Source organism: Zootoca vivipara, chromosome 7 (assembly GCF_963506605.1).
Source record: "Zootoca vivipara chromosome 7, rZooViv1.1, whole genome shotgun sequence".
In the NCBI taxonomy this organism is placed as follows: domain Eukaryota; kingdom Metazoa; phylum Chordata; class Lepidosauria; order Squamata; family Lacertidae; genus Zootoca; species Zootoca vivipara.
Window position 1 is genome coordinate 24,890,536 of NC_083282.1, and position 19,980 is coordinate 24,910,515.

General features: G+C 49.7%; 2 protein-coding genes across 2 annotated transcripts in view; both read right to left on the minus strand.

Moving 5' to 3' along the window:
• The window catches only part of LRRC8C (leucine rich repeat containing 8 VRAC subunit C), a 43,685-nt gene extending 26,294 nt beyond the window's left edge, over positions 1-17,391 (minus strand). Inside the window, exon 1 of the mRNA XM_035122932.2 lies at positions 17,234-17,391. The gene's annotated coding sequence lies outside the window, so the exon portion shown is untranslated. The remainder of the gene's footprint in view (positions 1-17,233) is intronic.
• Positions 1-19,980, minus strand: part of LRRC8D (leucine rich repeat containing 8 VRAC subunit D) — a 184,668-nt gene that overhangs the window by 133,673 nt on the left and 31,015 nt on the right. The gene's annotated exons all lie outside the window — the stretch shown is intronic.

Genomic DNA, 19,980 nt, shown 5'->3' on the forward strand with positions numbered 1-19,980 from the left:
AACAGGGCGTGGAACTCTTCCACTAAAAATTCCTCAGGTACTTCCGTGGCCGGTATCCACTCATTGTGGGATGGCGGAGTGTCCTCCCATGCTATCAGGTACTCCAGCCCTCTCACCCCTCTCCTTGAGTCTAAAATCTCAGTTGCCTCATTGAGCTGTCGGGCGTTTCCCGTCTCCCCCCCTCCCTCTGGAGGTTGATCGCTGTCCCTGAACCTGGTACTTTCCCTGTACGGCGACAGCAGTGATCTATGAAACACTGGGTGCACTCTCATGTCCTCCGGCAGTGCTAGCCTGAAGGCTACCGGGTTGACCTGTTGCGTGACCGTGAAGGGGCCCAGCCTCCTGGGTGCTAACTTTTTGCATCGCCCCCTGGTGGGAAGACCTTCCGAGGATAACCAAACCTTGTCCCCCACCCTGATGACCTCTCCCGGCCGCCTGTGGCGATCTGCCCCTTTCTTGTACGCTTCCTTGGCCCTCTCCAAGTGTTCTCTGAGCTGCTGGTGCACCGTCTCCAGGTCCTCTGCCCAATCCTCTGCCTGTGGGCCCTCTTCCTCCTCCTCCCCCTCCCTCTCCGGGAAAGATCTGAGGTCGCGCCCATAGTTGGCCTTAAAGGGCGACACCCCTGTGGAGACGTGCACCGCATTGTTGTAGGCAAATTCTGCTAGTGGCAGGCGATCCACCCAGTCCGTTTGCCTCTGGCTGACGTAACATCTCAGGTACTGCTGCAGAATGGCGTTGACCCGCTCCGCCTGTCCATTGGTCTGCGGGTGCCGAGCCGTCGACAAGCTGACCTCCACCTGCAGGAGGTTCATTAGCCGTCGCCAGAACCTGGAAACAAATTGGCGGCCACGATCCGAAATGACTCTTAAAGGCAATCCATGCAGTCGGAATACGTGGTCCACAAACAGTTTGGCCGTCTCTTCTGCCGAGACCGCCCTGGCACACGGTATAAAGTGGCACATTTTGGACATGAGGTCCACCACCACCAACACTGCGGTCTTGCCCCTGGACGACGGCAGGTCTGTGATGAAGTCCATGGACACTACTTCCCACGGCCTGTGCGGTGTGGCTAATGGCTCCAGCAAACCTGCTGGTGGCGCTCTGACCACCTTTGCTCGCTGGCAGGTGTCACATCCCCTGACATAATCCCGAACATCCTCCCGCACCCCTGGCCACCAGAAGTGTCTCATGACTAGGTGAGTGGTTTTGTCCCTTCCGAAATGACCCGCCGTTGGGTTGTCGTGCATCTGCTTGAGAACCTTACCTCTCAGCTGTTTGGTTGGGAGGTACAGGGCTCCCCTGTAAAAAAGCAAACCCCTCCTTTCCTCAAAGTCTTTGGCCTGCTCCCTCCCCCCTCTCAGGTCTCTGAAGATGCGGGTTGCAAATTCATCCGCTGCCGTCAGTGCTGTGAGTTCTGCCTCGCTCACCACTGCTGCACCGCATGACCATGCAGATGGGGGGAAAACGTGCCTGGGTGCCGGTGGCAACTCCTCCTCCATGTACTCTGGCTTGCGGGAGAGGGCATCCGCCCTGACGTTCTGCTCCCCCGGGATGTAGTGGATGGAGAAGTTGAAGTTCGAGAAGAACTCTGCCCACCGTATCTGCCGCTGGTTGAGCACCCTGGCCGTTCTCCAGAACTCCAGGTTCTTGTGGTCTGTGCACACCTGGATGGGGTGCTTGGCCCCCACCAGGAAGTGTCGCCAGTGCTGGAACGCAGCGTGGATCGCGAGAAGTTCCCTATCAAACACTGTGTAGTTGCGTTCAGGCTGGGTCAGCTTCCTGGAGAAGAAGGCACAGGGTCTCCACTCTCTGTTGGCGTCCAGTTGCAACAGAATCGCTCCCACAGCTTTATCAGAAGCATCTGTCTCCAGGCGTAGGGGCGCATCCTGCACCACGTGGAACAGGTGCTGGTCTGAAGCGAATACCCTCTTGAGGCTTTCGAACGCTGCTTGTGCCTCTGGTGTCCACCTGAACTTCTGCTTGCCTCTCAGGCAGTCGGTGATGGGAGCCGTGACCCGAGAGAAGTTCTTGATGAACTTCCTGTAGAAGTTAGCGAAGCCTAGTAGGCGTTGGGCATCTTTGCGCGTCCTGGGGCTGTGCCAGTCCAGGATGGTCTGCACCTTGTCCTTGTCCATCGCCAGCCCCTTGTCTGACAGCTTGTAGCCCAGGAAGTCCACCTCCTTGGTGTGAAACTTGCACTTCTCCAGCTTCACATACAGGTGGTTGTCCTTCAGGCGCTGCAACACCTCCCTGACATCCTTCACATGCTGCACTGGGTCATTGGAATAGATAAGGATGTCATCCAGAAAGACCAAGCAGTTCTTGAAGAGGAGGGACCCCAGGACGTGGTGCATGAAGGCCTGGAAGCAGGCTGAGCCCCCTTGCAACCCGAAGGGCATCACCAGATATTCAAAAGAGCCCAGAGGCGTGAACATCGTGGTTTTCCATTCATCGCCCTCCCGGATCCTGATCAAGTTGTACGCCCCTCTTAGGTCTAGCTTGGTGAAAATCCTGCCCCTGCGTGCCGCTGTCAGAAGATCATCCACTCTGGGCATGGGGAAAGCCACTGGCTCTGTCACCGAATTCAGCCGTCTAAAATCCACCACCAGACGGCGCTGTTGCGTGTCTTTCTTGTCCACCCAGAAGACCGGGCTGCCCCCTGCTGCCTTGCTTTCTCTGATGAACCCCCGCTTGAGGTTCTTGTCGATGAAAGCGCGCAGATCCTCCAGTTCCTGGTCTGACATGGCGTACAGCTTGGCTGGGGGTATCGTTGCCCCAGGCACCAGGTTGATCTGGCAGTCAAAAGGCCTGTGTGGAGGTAGGTGGTCGGACTCCGCTTCGCTGAAGACCTCCTGCAGGTCCCAGTACGGCTTGGGTATCGCCTCACCCCCTTTGACGTGCATGGTGGCCACCGTGGCTATCGGAGGCCCCTCCCCTGGTTGGTGCTGCATGCAATGTTCCAGACAAAAGTCCGACCCAAACGTGATGCATCTCTGGTGCCAACTTATGGAGGGGTCGTGGCGCGCCAGCCAGCTCATTCCCAAGACGATGGGGGGGTCTGAGATGGTGGTGACGTTGAATGCCAGTGTCTCTGAGTGCCTTCCCACCGTCATTCTCATGGGGGGGTTTGATGAGTGATGGCCCCTCCCAGCAACTCTCTGCCATCAATGGTGGCCACATGCAGGGGAAAATCCAGCTGCAGAAGTTGGATCTGGTGCTCTTCTGCAAAGTTTCTCGAGAAGAAGTTGGCTGAGGCACCACTGTCAATTAAGGCGAGGACTGTCAGGGGATAGCCATTTGGGAGCGTCAGCGTGACTTCTAGAACCACTCCTGCTCTGGGAGGGGTGGGCTGGCTCTGCTCCTCTCTGTGCGGGTGGGCTGGCTGGGGCTGTTCACTGCTGACTGTGCCTGGCTGCTGCCCCTTGTCTCCTGCAGCCAGGCTGTCTCGTTTCCCTGCTGTGGTGTTACGTCAGTGGGGGAAGGTACAACCGTTCCCGCCTTTCCTTGCCACTCTCTGCGATGAGGGCAGTCTCTGACGCGATGCCGGGGGGAGTTGCAGAGAAAGCAATTCCCGCCTCTTCCCTCCTTGCGTCTTGGCGCCGCCGGGGTTTGAAAAGCCCGCGCGCGCGCTCCCCCGATCTCCATCGGTTCCGGCTCTGGGCTTGGTCTGGGCGGGTCTGGGGGCGGTCCCTGGGGTGGGGTTTGGTGATGTGGTCTGTCCTGAGAGCGTGGGAACCAAGGTTTTGCTGCGCGCGTCGCTTGTTTGTCATACCATCTGGATTCCTGTCTCACCCCCACCGCTAGCGCCGCTTTGCTGAGCTGATCCATAGTCTGCGGTCTAGGACCTCTTGCCAGCTCATCCTTAACGTCTGCATGCAAACCCAGGTAGAAGGCTGATTTCACTGGCTCACTGTTCAGATCCCACCCCAGTTTGTGCACCAGCATGGTGAATTTCGCCCAGTAGTCCCTAACTGTCGATTTTCCTTGTGTTAAGTCATGAAGCTCCTGTTTAGTGGCCTCCATTTCACTGTCGCTAGCGTACATCAATTTTAAAGCTTCTAGAAATAAAGTTGCGTTCTTCATGCAAGGATTTTTTTGCGCGATGAGCGGTCTTACCCATTCCCGGGCGGCCCCCGTCAAATGCTCTATGATAAAGTAGACTCTGTGCGCGTCATCTGGGAATTCTGCTGCATGCAATTCCAGCGCATAATTTATTTCTGTCTCGAATCCGAGGTACTCCCTCGGGTCTCCGCTGAACTTGGTGACTAGGCTCTGTCCCCTTCTCACTTGGACTAGCTGCGGCTGGGGTGCCCCCCCACCTCTCGCGGCTTTCTCCTCTTCCAACTTTTTCTGCAGGTCTAATACCATCACCCTTAGCTGTTTCTCAGTCTCCTCTTTTGTCCTCACCTGGTCCACCAGCTTGTTCAGCTCCTCCTGCGCCCCTCGCGCTTCCTCCTGAGCGGCATGCAATTGCTGCTGTGCGTGCGCTGTGAGGTTCTGTAGCTCCTGCTTCGCTGCTTCGGCCTCCAGCCTCCAATGCTCAGCCTCTTGAGCGCTCATCGCTGCACTCCAAAGTAGCCAAAAAAAGATTCGGGAGTTGCTGTCAGAGGGCTTGGTGTGGCTACTCTAGAGTAACGACTCCAGCATGGTCTTTTAAGGCTTTTATTAAGTGCTGATTATTTACAGTGTTCAGAGCAATAAAAATGCATCCTTAAGGTGAGGTGTCAGAACCTCCGAATGGCGATTGGCGCGTTTTCTTCCAGCACCACAACTTTGGCAGACCCAACCTCTTCCCCCTACGTTTGCGTCGCAATTCGGGAGTTGGGGGGATTGGCCTCCCCCCCCGTGCGTCCAACTTCCTGTCCCACCTGAGGCATGGGCTCCACAACCTTGCCTGAGCCTCGGACACCACTTCCTGACTCTCCGCTGGAGGCAGAGCTCTCCTTACTCTCTCCAGCGCTTGGGGATGGGCTGGAACTTAAGATGGGAGGGACTTCCCTGTATCCCTTGTCCCTCACACATGGTTTTAAAAATGAGTCCGTAAGTGACTGTGGAGGCCAATTCTGGATCCACACGTCCTTCCACAGTGGGGACATTGGTTTCCGGGTGGGAGTTGATCACGGTGTGGATTTGCCAAGCGTGCCTTCCTCTTCGCACGTTTCTCCCTTGCGTCCTGAGTTCGAGTGTCTTCAAAGCCCATGACACCTTTGGTAAAGGCTGTTCTCCAACTGGAGCGCTTGCAGGCCAGTGTTTCCCAATTGTCAGTGTTTATACTACTTTTTTTTTTTACCCTGACAGCAATCCTGCAAAGCAGGTTAGGCTGAGAGCCAGGGAATGGCACAAGGTCGCTCAATACGCCCAGATCTCCCCAGTTTACGTCCACCAGGCTACCCACCACAGCTTGCAGGTTTGCATTAACGGACAGCTGAGTGCACTGTAATTGCTGACTTTCTCTAAACAGGAAATCAAGCAAGCTGCTCATGTGACTTGCTTCATAGACTTTACCAAGGGCTGGTGCAGTTCCACATTTTGAGCAAACAGAAAGTAGCATACCTATAAAAGGGTTCCTTCTGAGCCTCGTCAGAAACGTCCGTTGAAGATCACACCATGGCGGAGCCAAAGAAAGTCAGAGGAGTGGCTGTTTCCTCATGATTTGTGGCTTCTTTATATAAAGGATTTATTCTACCTTACTTTTGAATGTCAAACAAGGAGGCTTTTAACAACTTGCAGCGTTTCCTAGCAAACGGCAGCCTCAGAGCGATACTTCTGCCCCCAAGCGCATCTCAGGCACTCCTTCCAGACAGAGTTAAGACAGATGGCAAAATAAATCTATAGGGTATAGATTTATACCCTAGAAGTATCACTTCTCATGACCTCTATCATTTGGTTCTGCTATGTTTCCAGTTTCACTTTTTCAGGAAATCCACTACTGCTAATCGTACAAGGTTCCCCAGGTCCCCTGCTCAGCTACTCTGTAGCGCTCCTCCACTTCCTAAGGCAGGAATCTGTGGACCCTCCAGATGTGCTTGGACCTCAGCTCCCACGAACTCTGTCCTCTGCTGATGCTGGCTGGAGTTGGGAGTTCAACACAGCCTCCAGAGGATCCACAAGTCCCCCAGAAGTCTTATATCCTTCCTCTTCCTGGCTTTTCCTTCTGTCCACCGCATGGTTGGATCATGCATTGGGTCTGTCTCAGTCTTCAAATCTCCCATTGTTCTAGGCGCAATTTGCAACAAGGAATTTCATTAGGGCGAGCAGTTGCTGAGCTCTGGGCGAAGTGCTGCACTTAAGATTTTCAATTAAAACTGCAGAGCGGAAGGAAAAGGTAAAGGTAAAGGGAGCCCTGACAGTTAAGTCCAGTCGCAAACGACTCTGGGGTTGCGGCACTCATCTCGCTTTACAGGCTGAGGGAGCCGGCAGACAGTTTTTCTGGGTCATGTGGCCAGCATGACTAAGCCGGAAACGCCGTTTACCTTCCCGCTGGAGCGGTACCTATTTATCTACTTGCACTGCGTGCTTTCAAACTGCTAGGTCGCAGGAGCTGGGCCTCGAACCGCTGACCTTCCAATCAGCAAGTCCAAGTGGCACAGTGGTTTAAACCACAGCGCCACCCACATCCCTAGGAGGACCTTTTTCTGCCCCCCCCCACTTCCAGCTACTCTCTGAAGGCTGGAGAAGAGACCATGTGGAAAATGAACACAATAATTCAGCTGCAGTTCATTCATTTTCAGCTTTGTATTCTTGTTATAAAAAAGCATGCCTAAACATTCCGTTGTTGCGCCCATAACCTTGGTTTAAGGTGCCATTTAGCTCCTAGCTTTCATATCTCAGCTTCTAACACTGGTCTGTCTAGCCTACCTCAGCTACAATGCCACATTACGTTTCTGTGCAGAGTACCCTTCTGCAGCAGGTTGTCGCTTGAGAACCAAAGATCCAACGAGCGAAAATCCCACTGGATGCACAGAGCTGGTCGCACAATTCTCTGAACTGCAGCCTCAGATATAACAAAATCTCACAGCAAGCAAATGCGCCGACATCAGTGTTTAGAACGTGGCACTAGAAAACCCTCACATCTGTTCCAGCTTGGAATGCTTTAATCTTACTATTTTAATAGAACTCGGTGCATGCTATCTCAGAAAGATGACTTAAATAACCATCGTTTGTTTTACACTTGTATTTATGTGTTGTTTATAATGGAGTTAGAGGCTGCCCCCTTTTTTCCTTTTGTTTTAAACAATAAAAAGAAAGTGAGAAATGAAGAAGAAGGGAGAATAGAAAGAGAAGGTAAATATAAAGAGATGTTTTGTCTGAGAAGAAATACAGTCGTACCTCTGTTTGACTCCCGAAACCATTCGAAAATCAAGGTGCGGCTTCCAATTGGCTGCAGGAACATCCTACAGCCAATCAGAAGCCGTGCCAGACATTTGGCTTCCAAAAATCATTCGAAAACCGGAACACTCACTTCCGGGTTTCGATCGTTTGGAAGCCCATATGTTCGGGAGCCAAGGCATTTGAGATCCAAGGTACGACTGTAAATGGAAAAATACAGATGTTTAACATACTATGCAAAGCAGCAGGAAATATCTTGTGTCACTTTGTGGTACAGCAAGGCAAAGTGTGATAAGGTTCAGGTGGGTCAGTGTGTAGGATGGGTGGATTTGGGTGGGGTGGGACACAGTAGGGTTCAGGGTTTTCCATGGGCAACGTAAAGTTCTGAAGCTGCTCTAGCTAAGGAACAAGCTAGGACTGCGCCTTTATATCAGTGTTTCCCAATCTTGGGTCTCCAGCTGTTTCCAGACTACGAATCCCATCATCCCTGCCAGCTAGGGATGATGGGAGCTGTAGTCCCAAGTTTGGGAAACACTGCTTTATATACCAGTCGTGACAGCATCAGCAGGTGCAGCCTAAATGTTAGCACCAGCTGTGCTTCAAGATGCTATGTTTCTTAAAGGGCCTGACCTTGTTGAATAATCTCCTGCTGTGACAGAGCAAGGGAAGCTCAGCCCTTCCTGGGTCTTCTGCAGTGGAGTCCTCCACGTCCGAGGACAACAGTGCCATATGCTCAGTGCTTCCGTGGCTGGCCCTGTATGTGCCACCTCTCCTGCCCACATCCCCATAAGGACTTCTACTTGGGGATGTGACGATTTAGTTAAATCCTCAGGCCCTGCTGAACTTCCTCAGAGCGCCACTTAGGCAGCTGAAGTTTTCATCCTTCTCACCCCGTATGAGCAGAGTGCCTTGGGTGAGTTTAAATGCCTTTTGTGACCTCTGGTTAACTGAAGCATGTGTTCATTCCAGGCATCTCTTTGGATTTGATTCAAACTAATATAAAAAAAACACCGCAATCAAGATTGTTCCTGCAAGGAGGATAATGAAAACACTACCGGAAAAACAATTTAATTAAACAGATCTGTTTCTCCAGTAAGACAGTCTTAAGATTTATTCTTTATGCTCCTTAAAATGCCTTGACTGAGCAACAAGTACTGGAAATGGCAGTTGCGAAATTAACACAATACGGTATCTCTGTCCATGCGCAGTATATCATAGAATCACAGAGCTGGAAGGGGCCACAAGAGTCATCTACCTTGGTTCTCGAACAGAATGCATTCCAGGAGTCTGTTCGATAACCAAGGTGTGGCTTCTGATTGGCTGCAGGAATGTCCTACATCCAATCAGAAGCCGCGCCGGATGTTTGGCTTCCGAAAATCGTTTGAAAACCAGAACACTCACTTCCAGGTTTTGATCGTTTGGGAGCCAAGGTGTTTGAGATCCAAGGTACGACTGTATTCCAACCCTCTGCAATGCAAGAATCTTCTGCCCAGTGTGGGGCTCAAACCCACGACCCCGAGATTAAGAGTCTCATGCTCTTCAGAGAAGCATATGCAGCTGATTTCAAGTTAGGGCTACTTCCAGCTAAAAATTATTAGTAGCAGCACAATCCTACACGTGTCATGCTCAATAAGGCTTACTCGAGGTGTGCTCCGGTGGTCTGCAGCCTGTGCATGGTTTACTCAGAAGTCAGTCCCACTGTGTTCAATAAGGCTTATTCCCAGGGAAAGATTGCAGCTACAATCCTCTGGGTATTACCTCCAAGTAACTATTTTTTTAGGATCAGCGCTGTAAGCATGGAATATTTTGAGGATTATTCCCAGAAAGCAGAGGGAGGGAAAGAGATCAATCCCTGTTTCCCCATCCTGGAATGAACGTGCCCTTTTGGCTGAACCTAATTACTGTCAGCAACGAAGTATCCTCTTGCCTTCTGTTTCCCCCAGTGAGGATTCTGGCGGTGATCCTGCCATGCAGCTTAAACGTGACTTCGGCGAGATTTTAAGCCAGCTAACTATGTGCAGCAGCTCGCTGGAAGTCACAAAAAGCAGCGACATAATGCTCTTCCATAATATTACATTACGAGAAGCCGTGACACAAAAGCTAAAGATAAGCTGCAGAAAGAAGCATTTTGGTGTATCATTTTTCATGGAAGCTTGTACTGATCTGCGGAAAGCCAATGTGATTCCCTGTCTGCTCAGCAAAACACCTCATGCTTGCCATTCAAGTGGAATAAATACTCTGAAGTACTAAATAACTGCTGGGGACTGGTTCAGATTGTCTAAATCACTTCCATGCCCTGTGGACTGACCAACTGGCCTGGCTTCAGCTACATGTGTCTCTGCAGCCTGGTGGAAGGGCATTCAGGATCCAAGGTACGACTGTACTGATTTATCGGAAAGGGTTGTTGTAAGGATTATAGTTTAGATAATCTACATGAAGGACAAATACTTGAACACTTGCAAACACTATACACATTACAGTGGTACCTTGGTTTAAGTACACAATTGGTTCCGGATGTCTGTACTTAACCTGAAGCGAACTTTCCATTGAAAGTAATGGGAAGTGGATTAATCCGTTCCAGACGGTCCGCAGAGTACTTAACCTGAAGCGTACTTAACCTGAAGCAAACTTTCCCATTGAAACTAATGGAAAGTGAATTAATCCGTTCCAGATGGGTCTGGGGAGTACTTAAACTGAAAGTACTCAAACTGAAGCGTACTTAAACCGAGGTATGACTGTACTTAAAGAGATCCTTTAAGTAAGCCTGCACTGTCTGCAAAACAAAATTTGCTAATCAATCTGAGGGACAGGAACATGCCACAGACTCCTACAACGATGCTTTTGTAAAATTGCGATGCTGTGAATGAACACACTGAGAAAATTTACAGAGGTTTTCCTCGCCACTCCCTTTTCCTTCCGGGACGTAATACTATGCACGATCCCACTCATATGACATTCATCGGAGCCGACCAAATCCAGCCTAACTTTCCCACAAATAAGCATGCATGGGGTGACTCGAAAGGTTTGTTTTTGTATTTGTTTGATTATTTTTAGTCCACCACCCCCCCTGCAACATTTGATCCCACAAGAATTACATAAAAGAACAACAAGTCATAGCAGTAAGAGCAGATAAAAACAAAAACAACAGCCATGGAGCCCAGGGAGACAGATCTCTACCAAGAGCATCCATGTCCGGCATGCTCCCAGGGTAAGGGCATCCCACAGCCAGAGAAAAGGCAGATATTGCTCCAGAGTGACATCCACACATCAATTTTCTGGCTGTTTCAAGAATGAAAAGGAGTACAGTGGTGCCTCGCTTAACGAATGCCCTGCTTAACGGAATTTCCGCTTAACGAAAGGATTTTTTGAGCGGAGCTTGGCTCGCTAGACGAATGCGTTTTACGAAAAATTTGTCTAGCGACTCGCGGTTTCCCATAGGAATGCATTGAAATTCAATTAATGCGTTCCTATGGGCAAAAAAAAGGTTGAAAAAAATTCAGTACTGTGAGGGACAAGGGGTTTTTATTTTGGTATGAGCTTTCGTGTGCATGCACACTTCTTCAGATACACTTTGTGAGGGGCAAGGGATATCGCGAAGCCCCTCCCCTCCTGAGTTCCAGCCCAGCCCCAAGCGAGGCTGAAAAGAGGGAAAGCTCCAGCTCAAGTGGGGAAACAGGAAGTGGTGTCCAAGGCTCTGGCAGGGTAGAAGAGCCATCGTCCCAGGTGGGACAGGAAGGGGGAAGGAAGGGGGGCAGACCCGTCCCCCCAACTCCGGAATTGCGCAGAAAGCGTCGGGGGAAGAGGATGGGTCTCCCCAAGTTGTTATGCTGGCGCAAGACGCGCCAAAAGCCACTTGGAGGTTCTGATTCAAGCTGAGCAGATGTGTCTTTGTAAATAGCACTGCCATTAGCACTGTAAATACTCAGCACCAATAAAAGATAAAATGCAGAGCTGTGTAGAGTCGTTACTCTGAAGTAGCCCACTCCGGCCACCGTGACAAGTACATTCCTATGGGATTCGCTAGACGAATGTTTTGCTATAAGAAAAGACCCGTGGAACGAATTAATTTCGTCTAGCGAGGCACCACTGTATATTGCTGAAACAGGCCGGTTATTATTTTTGTGTGCCTGTGTGGGTGAACACAAATGGTGTATTTCTTTTCTTTTGACAGGCGTGAGGACACTGAGGGCAGCACATACCGTATTTTTTCGCTCCATAGGACGCACCTGACCATAGGACGCACCTAGTTTTTTAGAGGAGGAAATTTGCTTTCTTGAATTGTCCTAGGCATGGCTCTGGCTCTTTTGCGCGGGCTCTGGCTTTTGCGTGGGGCTCTGGCTCTGCACGGGCTCTGGTTCTCGCATTTGCTCCACAGGACGCACAGACTTTCCCCCTTCCCTTACGTGAGGGGGAAAGTGCGTCTTATGGAGCGAAAAATACGGTACATGAAATCTGTCCAGCGTGTAGTACAGGCACCTTCAGGGAATTGCTGTAGCTCTGCGGTAAAACACATGCTTGGGATGCAAAGGGATGCCTGTTCAGTTCCTGACATCCCTGGTGGGAGTCGTGGGACTTCAAAAGATCCCCGACTGAAAATGCAAAAAAGTCATCACCAGTCATAGATAACCCTGGCCTGGGAGATCATATATGGATGGCCCCTAAAATCATTTTATGTGGCCCCTGAAACGGCCCCCATCAGACTTTCCCCCCTCCTGTTTATTCTTTATCTTTTTTGTGTCTCCAAGTTGCCTCTCCCACAGTATCAATCACTTCAACATCCGTGCATGCGAGTGTAAGGGGCATGTTGGTCTTTATTCCAGATTAGCTAATCGCAATCCAGAGCATTTGTGTCTCTGGGCCTGCCCACTGCCGGCTTGTGGCCTCCAACACATTATTATTACCCCTGTGAGAATACGGCCCTCAGCCAAATTATGGTAACCCACCGTAGGTAATACTGAATTTGATGGACCAATGATTCAATTACACAGCAGGCAGCTCTTTGTGTTCCACCTGGATTGGAGGAAAAAACACACTGGCATCTAGCACCGCCCGAGAGCCAGCTACAGGATGGCTGTAAATGGACAGACATGCAGGAAGTACTGTGCAGAATTAGAAGCATGCATCAACAGCTTAAAAACAGGGGGGAAAGGAAATGACTCAACAACAACAAAAAAACCCCACAGGTGCTTAGCAGGAGGGTCTTTATGTCTCACTTCAATAGGAAACTGTAGTCATTTTTCCCAGTTCTACGTAAACAAACAGGCTCATCCTGGAGAAAATACAGCACCACCCTCCAGAACTAGGTATTTTGGACATTGTTTTGAGACAGCCGGTATATAACCCCAGTCCACCTTCTGCTTTGTAGTGATCAGAGAAATTGAACGCCCACCGTAACTTTCACTGGGCTCCAGCCACTTGTATTCCTTTGTTGATCATTTAAAGGATTTTCCCATGAGGTCGCAGGGCACGTTACAGCAATATAATGTGCAAGAATCAAATGAGGCAGCTCTAAAGCAAAGTCCAAACAAGGTACAAGCAAGGCAGGTCCCATAACACACAAACCCCACAACAACAACAAAAACCCACCTTAATTGTCAAAGGTGCATCTTCACATATGATAGAAGCTGTGCAACAGAGATGCTAGACAAGGGGTCAGCAAACTTTTTCAGCAGGGGGCCGTTCCACTGTCCCTCAGCCCTTGTGGGGGGGCGGACTATATTTTTTTAAAAAAATGAACGAATTCCTATGCCCCACAAATAACCCAGAGATGCATTTTAAATAAAAGCACACATTCTACTCATGTAAAAACACCAGGCAGGCCCCACAAATAACCCAGAGATGCATTTTAAATACAAGGACACATTCTACTCATGTAAAAACATGCTGATTCCCGGACCGTCCGCGGGCCAGATTTAGAAGGTGATTGGGCCACATCCGGCCCCCGGGCCTTAGTTTGGGAACCCTGTGCTAGACTATGGGAAGGTAGTTCCACAACTCAGGGGCTGCCACCATGGGCATCTGCAGGAAATTTCCGGGAAAGGGAGAACGGATAAATACGTCAAATGAATAAAAAATACATACAGAACTGAAAAGTGGGAGCAGGCAAATTTCTCACTAAACAAACAACAAGAATTGTGCCTGCACATTTTGCCTTGTATCCTGGATTCCACGCATGCTAGAAACTTACTCTTAAAAAAACAAAAGGATCTGGGGGTTAGGGGAAGGGGACAAATGCCCCCTGCCTTCATGGACAGCTGCCACAGAGAATGCCCTCGCCTGGTTCACCACTCCCCATAATTGAGAGGGCAGTGGAATGACCAAGAGGGAACCCCTTCTTTCACAATAAGCACCCCCCAAATTGCATGACACAAAGGCAGCACAGCGCTTCACTGGCAGGGTCAACTGCACACAGCTAACTACTGCAAGACCCTGCTTACTGTCAGCATTACTCTTAGGAAGTGGGCCATGAAACCACTAAAACCCACTATGGGCAGGTCACATCTTCTAGGTTAGAGATGGAGAACCTTTTCCAGCCTGAGTGCTGTATTCAATTATCCGCAACCTCCCAAGCGTTACATTCCAGAGGTGGACAGGAGCCAGGGGGGAAAAGTGGACAGAACAATTTATGCCAACTTTAAAGGTAAAGGGACCCCTGACCATTAGGTCCAGTCGCAGTCCCGCGGATGACTCTGGGGTTGCGGTGCTCATCTCGCTTTACCGGCTGGCGTACAGCTTCCAGGTCATGTGCCCAGCATGACAAAGCCACTTCTGGTGAACCAGAGCAGCGCACGGAAACGCCGTTTACTTTCCCGCCGGAGCGGTACCTATTTATCTACTTGCACTTCGTGCTTTCGAACTGCTAGGGTGGCAGGAGCTGGGACCAAGCGACGGGAGCTCACCCCGTTGCAGGGATTCAAACCGCCGACCTTCTGATCGGCAAGCCCTAGGCTCTGTGGTTTAACCCACAGCGCCACCCACACTTTACTTTTGTACAATACACTGGTTTCTACCCATGCAAAGACACGCCTCTCTCTTCCGTATCCAGACAAGCCAGAAGCATTATCAGTGTTGAAGGACACATTCCAGAAGAGCAAAAACACCTGGTGTGTGAGGCAAGTCAGAGTGTGGCTGAGGGAGCATTCCAAGGTCCAGATAAGGAAGGCTTGAGGGCCGCATTCAGTTCCTGGGGCTGCAGATTGCCGCTCCTGCACTAGGCAGTCCACCCCATCCTCTGTTGTCTTTTGTCATCCCACTATGAGAAGGTATTGGAGGCCACCTCGCCTAGTTTCTAGAAAGCTTTAGCATCCATTCAGGGGTTTAGGAAAGCCTTGAAGACCTGCTTGTTTTTGACTTCTTTTCTTGAATTGCGCTCTGGCTGATGTTCTGTTCATACTCAGTGCAGGAAATCCAGTGTGGGAGCATCAGCAGCCCTACTAGATCTCCAGAGGAGAGTCTACCACCCTCTAGTCTAAAATAAGAAGAACCCTACTGCGTTGGACCAAAGCCCACCATCCTATTCCCAAATTCCCAAGCAAATGCCTATGGTAATCCCACAATCAAGGCACAAGCTCACAACAGCACTTTCTAGCTGACTGCTTCCATACAGAGAGGGAACAGCCAATTAGGTCCATAGGTAAATATCTCAAGAATGGACAAAGGCAGTTCACCAGCAGTTTATTACAGGGAAGAAGCTTGGCTTCAGACAAAGGCAAACCTTTAGCACTTATTTGGAAGATTCTAAAGCATCCTCCATTTCCTTCTTAATGTAATTAGATGTGATACAGCAAAATTGGCAGGCCAATGTTTCTCATATTACCAAGAATGCAAAAATAGAAAGAAAGAAAGAAAAAATAAATAACATCCATTAGGCAGCACAGTAAAACTTTATTTTTTTGTTAAGAGAGACCAATTTTTAAATGTGGGTAAAAAGTAGAGCTATGTGCATCAAGGCTTTTGAGCCACTCAATCACGTTCCACTATTCATTATGCTTGCCTCTTCTCACTAATTGAGAAACCACATAAACAAGCAGTCTCTTGAAAGACGAGGGCATCTTTCAGATATTGCAGTATGTAATCAAGATGGCTAAAATCAAGCGTTTCGGGACTGCAGAGGAAAGGGTGTGGGGTTAACAGAATTTAGCTGCTAGGATGTGACCCTTGCAAATCCGTCTGGAAAAATTACTGACCTACAAAACGAGGGAGCCCCCCCCCATCCACATATAACTTACAACAGTGACTATGGCACATGAATAGCCTGACAGAGAAGAACCACCACTTATGCAAAAGAAAAGAAGCTCTCATCATCTGAAAGAGTTTCTCAGCCACTAAATTGCCTCTAGAGCAGTAGCTCTCCATACGTTCTCAGACTGCAACTTCCACCATCCATGACCACTGCTCATGTTGTCTGGGGCTGATGGAACCAGTGTTAGAAACTAGGAGCTAAATGGCACCTTAAACCAAGGTTATGGGCACAGCAACGGAATGTCTGGGCATGCTTTTTTATAGCAAGAATACAAAGCTGAAAATGAATGAACTGCAGCTAAAATCTTATGTTCATTTTTCACAGCGTCTAGTCCTTCCCCTGCGCACCCCCTAATATTCTTAAGAGGGTCTCTTCTCCAGTCTTCAGAGAGTAGTTGGAAGTAGAGAGGCAGAAAAAGGTCCTCCTTTCCTTCCACTCTGCAGTTTAAATCGGAATTCTTAGGCGCGGTACTGTGCCCAGAGCTCAGAAACTGCTCACATTAAGAAAATTCCCTGTCACAAAACGCGCCTAGAACAATGGGAGTTTCGAACACGGGGTGGAGGTTGGAGTCTATCGGAGGACCACAACTTCCCCATCCCCGATTGGCAGTAAGGCAAAGCTGACTGCACACCACAGCCTTGGCGAGTCCACTCCACCCTCTCTACACTGTCGATCTAAATTCTTCAGCCAGCCAGTCCTGAAACTGCCGCTGGTTTCCTTTGCGCGCTCCGCCTTCGCCCTCTAAGAGGCTGCCTAGGAAGAGGCAATGCGAGGCTGGCTCCCCAAACGACGGCAGGGTCCCGTCTGAGAAAGGGAGGGAGGCGCTTCCCGTTGTCAACTTTTCCACACGTCCTCAAGCCGTGCGGGAACAAACAAAGGGAGTCCGGCTCGAGTTGAGACGCGGCGGGGATTTGTTTTGGAGGAAGCAACAACTTTCCCCAGAGAGAGAAAGAGATGCAGGCGGTGGCTCCACGCAGGAAGCCGGCGAGGACAGAGCGCGGCGGGGAAGGCGACTAACGGCTCGCTCCTGGTCTCCTGCAAAGGCGCATAGCGCGTCCGGAGCAGCCAGACGGGGCGGGAGGGAGAGCCCGCTTGGGGCCATATAGCAACCCCCCGGAGCCACGTTTTCCCCTCCGCCTTCCTTCCTAGTCCGGTTCTGGCCCCAAAGGGGGCAGGACAGGAGCCGACTCTGGGGATGGAAAGACTAGGGTGTGATCAGGAGGCGAGTATTGGACGGCGCCCCAATCCACCCCGAGGCATGAAACCCTGATCCACCACCCTCCCATAGGTGCCAACTCCCTGGGGCCCGGGGTGCCCGAACACCCACAAAATTCCCCATGAAGGGTCCGGGCACCCACAAATTTCGGTGCCAGCAACTCCCCGGAGACACGTTTCCTCCGCAGGATCCTACTCTGGGGAAGGATAGACCCCAAATCCACCCCGAGGTATTCCAGCGCGCGCTTGGACGGACCCCGATCCACCACCATCCTCCCCACTGCTTGGAGAAGTCTCCCCGCTATTTCCCCACCCCATCGCCGCCTGGAAGGGATCTACCCTCCACCCCACCCCCCAAATCCCAATTTCATTTCCAAAGGCTGAAGGAAAAAGCGAGGGCGCTCCAGGGGGAAAGGGGCGCCCCGCGGCGGCTCCATCCTAGCTCACCTCGGTGGGGACAGATCACGGGCGGCGACGGATCACGGGCGGAGGGCGGTGGCGTCCCCTTCCTCCATTGCCCAACGCGGCGGCGGCGGCGGCGGCGCTGCCGATGCTCCCCACCAGGATCCGCGCCGAGAGTGCCGAGGCCGCTGTCCCCGCGTCCCTCCTCCGTCTCCTCCTCCTCCAACAGCCGCTCTCTCCGCCCACTGCTGCTGCCGCGGGCTGCCACCTCCGGGCCGCGCCCTGCTCCGACGCTGGCGCGCGCACGTGGCTCCCCCCCAGCCAGCCGGCTGGCGCGCAAAAAGAAGGGAGAGGGGTAGAGGCGGCAAGGGTCCCCCGATACACCCCCTGGCTTACCCCCATGTCTTCTTCTTTGGCAATCACTCGTACCTAAGATTGTCTTCCATCCATGGACACGGTCTTAACAGTGAGTCCTAAGTGATTGTGGAGGACAATTCTGGATCCGCCGCACTTCCTTCCACGGTGGGGACATAGGTTTCTGGGCAGGAGTTGATCTCGGTGTAGATTTGCCAAACCTGCCTTCCTCTTAGCACGTTTCTCCCTTTGGTCCTGAGTTTGTGCTTCTTCAAAGTCCATGACACCTTTGGTAAAGGCTGTTCTCCAACTGGAGCGCTTGCAGGCCAGTGTTTCCCAATTGTCCTGTTTATACTATTTTTTACCCCTACTTTTTTTTTTTACATTTACCTTCAGAGTGTATTTAAACCTCTTGTTGACCACCAGCATTGCACTCTCCATTTTTGAGTTTGGAATAGAATAGTTGCATTGGAAGACGATTTGCACAACATGACCAGTCCAACAAATTTTACGTTGAAGAATCAGTGCTTCGACACTGGTGATCTTTGCTTCTTCCAAGTACTCTGGCATTAGTTCGCCTGTCTTCCGAAGTGATGTGTCAATTTTTTGGACGACACGTTGATGGAATCTTTCGAGGAGTCAATAACAGGACTGAAGTGCAGATTGGATCATTTCTGCTAAGCCATGGTTTCGTGTGACATGGTTTTTGTTTAAAAAAACAACCCAAAAACAAACTGCTACAATTTGGAAAAGTATGACTAGGAACCTAGAAAGTACTCAATTAACTGAGGTTCTGGGGGGTATTTTTACTCATGGTTTTCCCGAAAACATCTCAACAACTTTAGGGGGTGATCTAAAAAAAGCTCAGCATTTTTTTGCCCACCTCAAATAAATCCTGGCTACACCCATGACTAGGACAGACTCCCAGTGGCACAGAAATGCTCTTTCCCTCTTCTTGCCTGTGATACTCACTTTTTTCGTGGTTTCAATAACACTTCAAATGATGCCTCTCTTAAAAATCTCCACCCATGCATACACAAACTAAAAGCTTAACTGGGACATATTTTTTAAAAGGCCATTGACTTAAACATGTTTCAGATGGGAGCCTACTTCTCCATATTATATAAAATGAATTTATTGAATAGTCCAAATGCCCATCAACACTGGTTCTCTAGCTCTTGATTGATTTCAAAATTGAATAAATAAAACCCCATTTTCCCCCAGGTTATCTAAGATTTCTTCCTCCCTATAAATGTTTGTAGATGATGGTGTTATTCATTCAACCTAGCACACCACACTTTCCTTCTAAAGAAACTAACAGATGGCAAGAACAGTTTTGTAAGCTGGTAAGTAACATCCTGTAGTGAACATACATGTGATCGTCACAATTTGTTCTCTTTTTACTTGTCCTTTTCTTTCCACCCAAAGCAAGGAGTCCACTTCATCAGATACATAAAGTTGCTATCCTTAGTTGGTGGGTATATATTCATTTGGGGTGGGTGGGGACTATGAGCAGCCAGGCCAAATGGTGATGGAACTACAGAAATTACATTCTGTGACAAATCAGTTAAGTCACTCTTCACAGAAATAGTCTTAGCAGTTCCCTAATACTGCTAAGTAACTTAACATCTCCAGTGTGACAAGAAGCCTTCATATCTTTATTCATGCCCCAGAGACAAATAAAATCCCTTGATAACATTTTAACTCAGCAGTTTCACACTGGAATATCCCTTTGAAATTCCTCAGTAAGAGAAGGGCAATTTTAGGTCAGCTCCAGAGCATCTTGGGAGAGGGAAATGTTCCAATGTCAATGTTCTGGGAAGAGGGGAAATCTGTGCATGCCTTTCCCGTGTTCTGAAAATATATATAATCTGTGCGAGTCTTTCATTTATAGCCCTTTCATCACTGCTTCTGCAATTCATCAAGCAAAAGATTTTGTTCGTGCTTTGATAAATGGGGAGATTCGGCATTAAACAGAAAAAGTTAATCCTCGTAATCTTAAAAAGATCTTAAGCTTTGAAATAAGTAATCTCCTTTTAGAGAACAAATCCCGTATTTCAAAGTCACATGTAAATATTGCCTTAGGATTGCATATTTGCTACAACGCTCCATGTATTTCCACCATTTTCCAGTGTTTCTAGATCACGGCCAAATGAACAACCATCTTTTGTTCTTCTTTATTTTATGTATAATCTACCTGTGTTTAATAAAAAAAATTCCTCCAGTAGCACCTTAAAGACCAACTAAGTTTTTATTTTGGTATGAGCTTTCGTGTGCATGCACACTTCTTCAGATACACTTGAAACAGAAGAGCCAGACCCTTATGTATATACAGAGGGTGGTGGGGGTGGGTGGGAATGGGTGATGGGCTGATAGGAGTGGTAAACCTGTTGATGGCTGTTAACGACTGCTGATGACTGCAATTGGTCCTGCGGGGG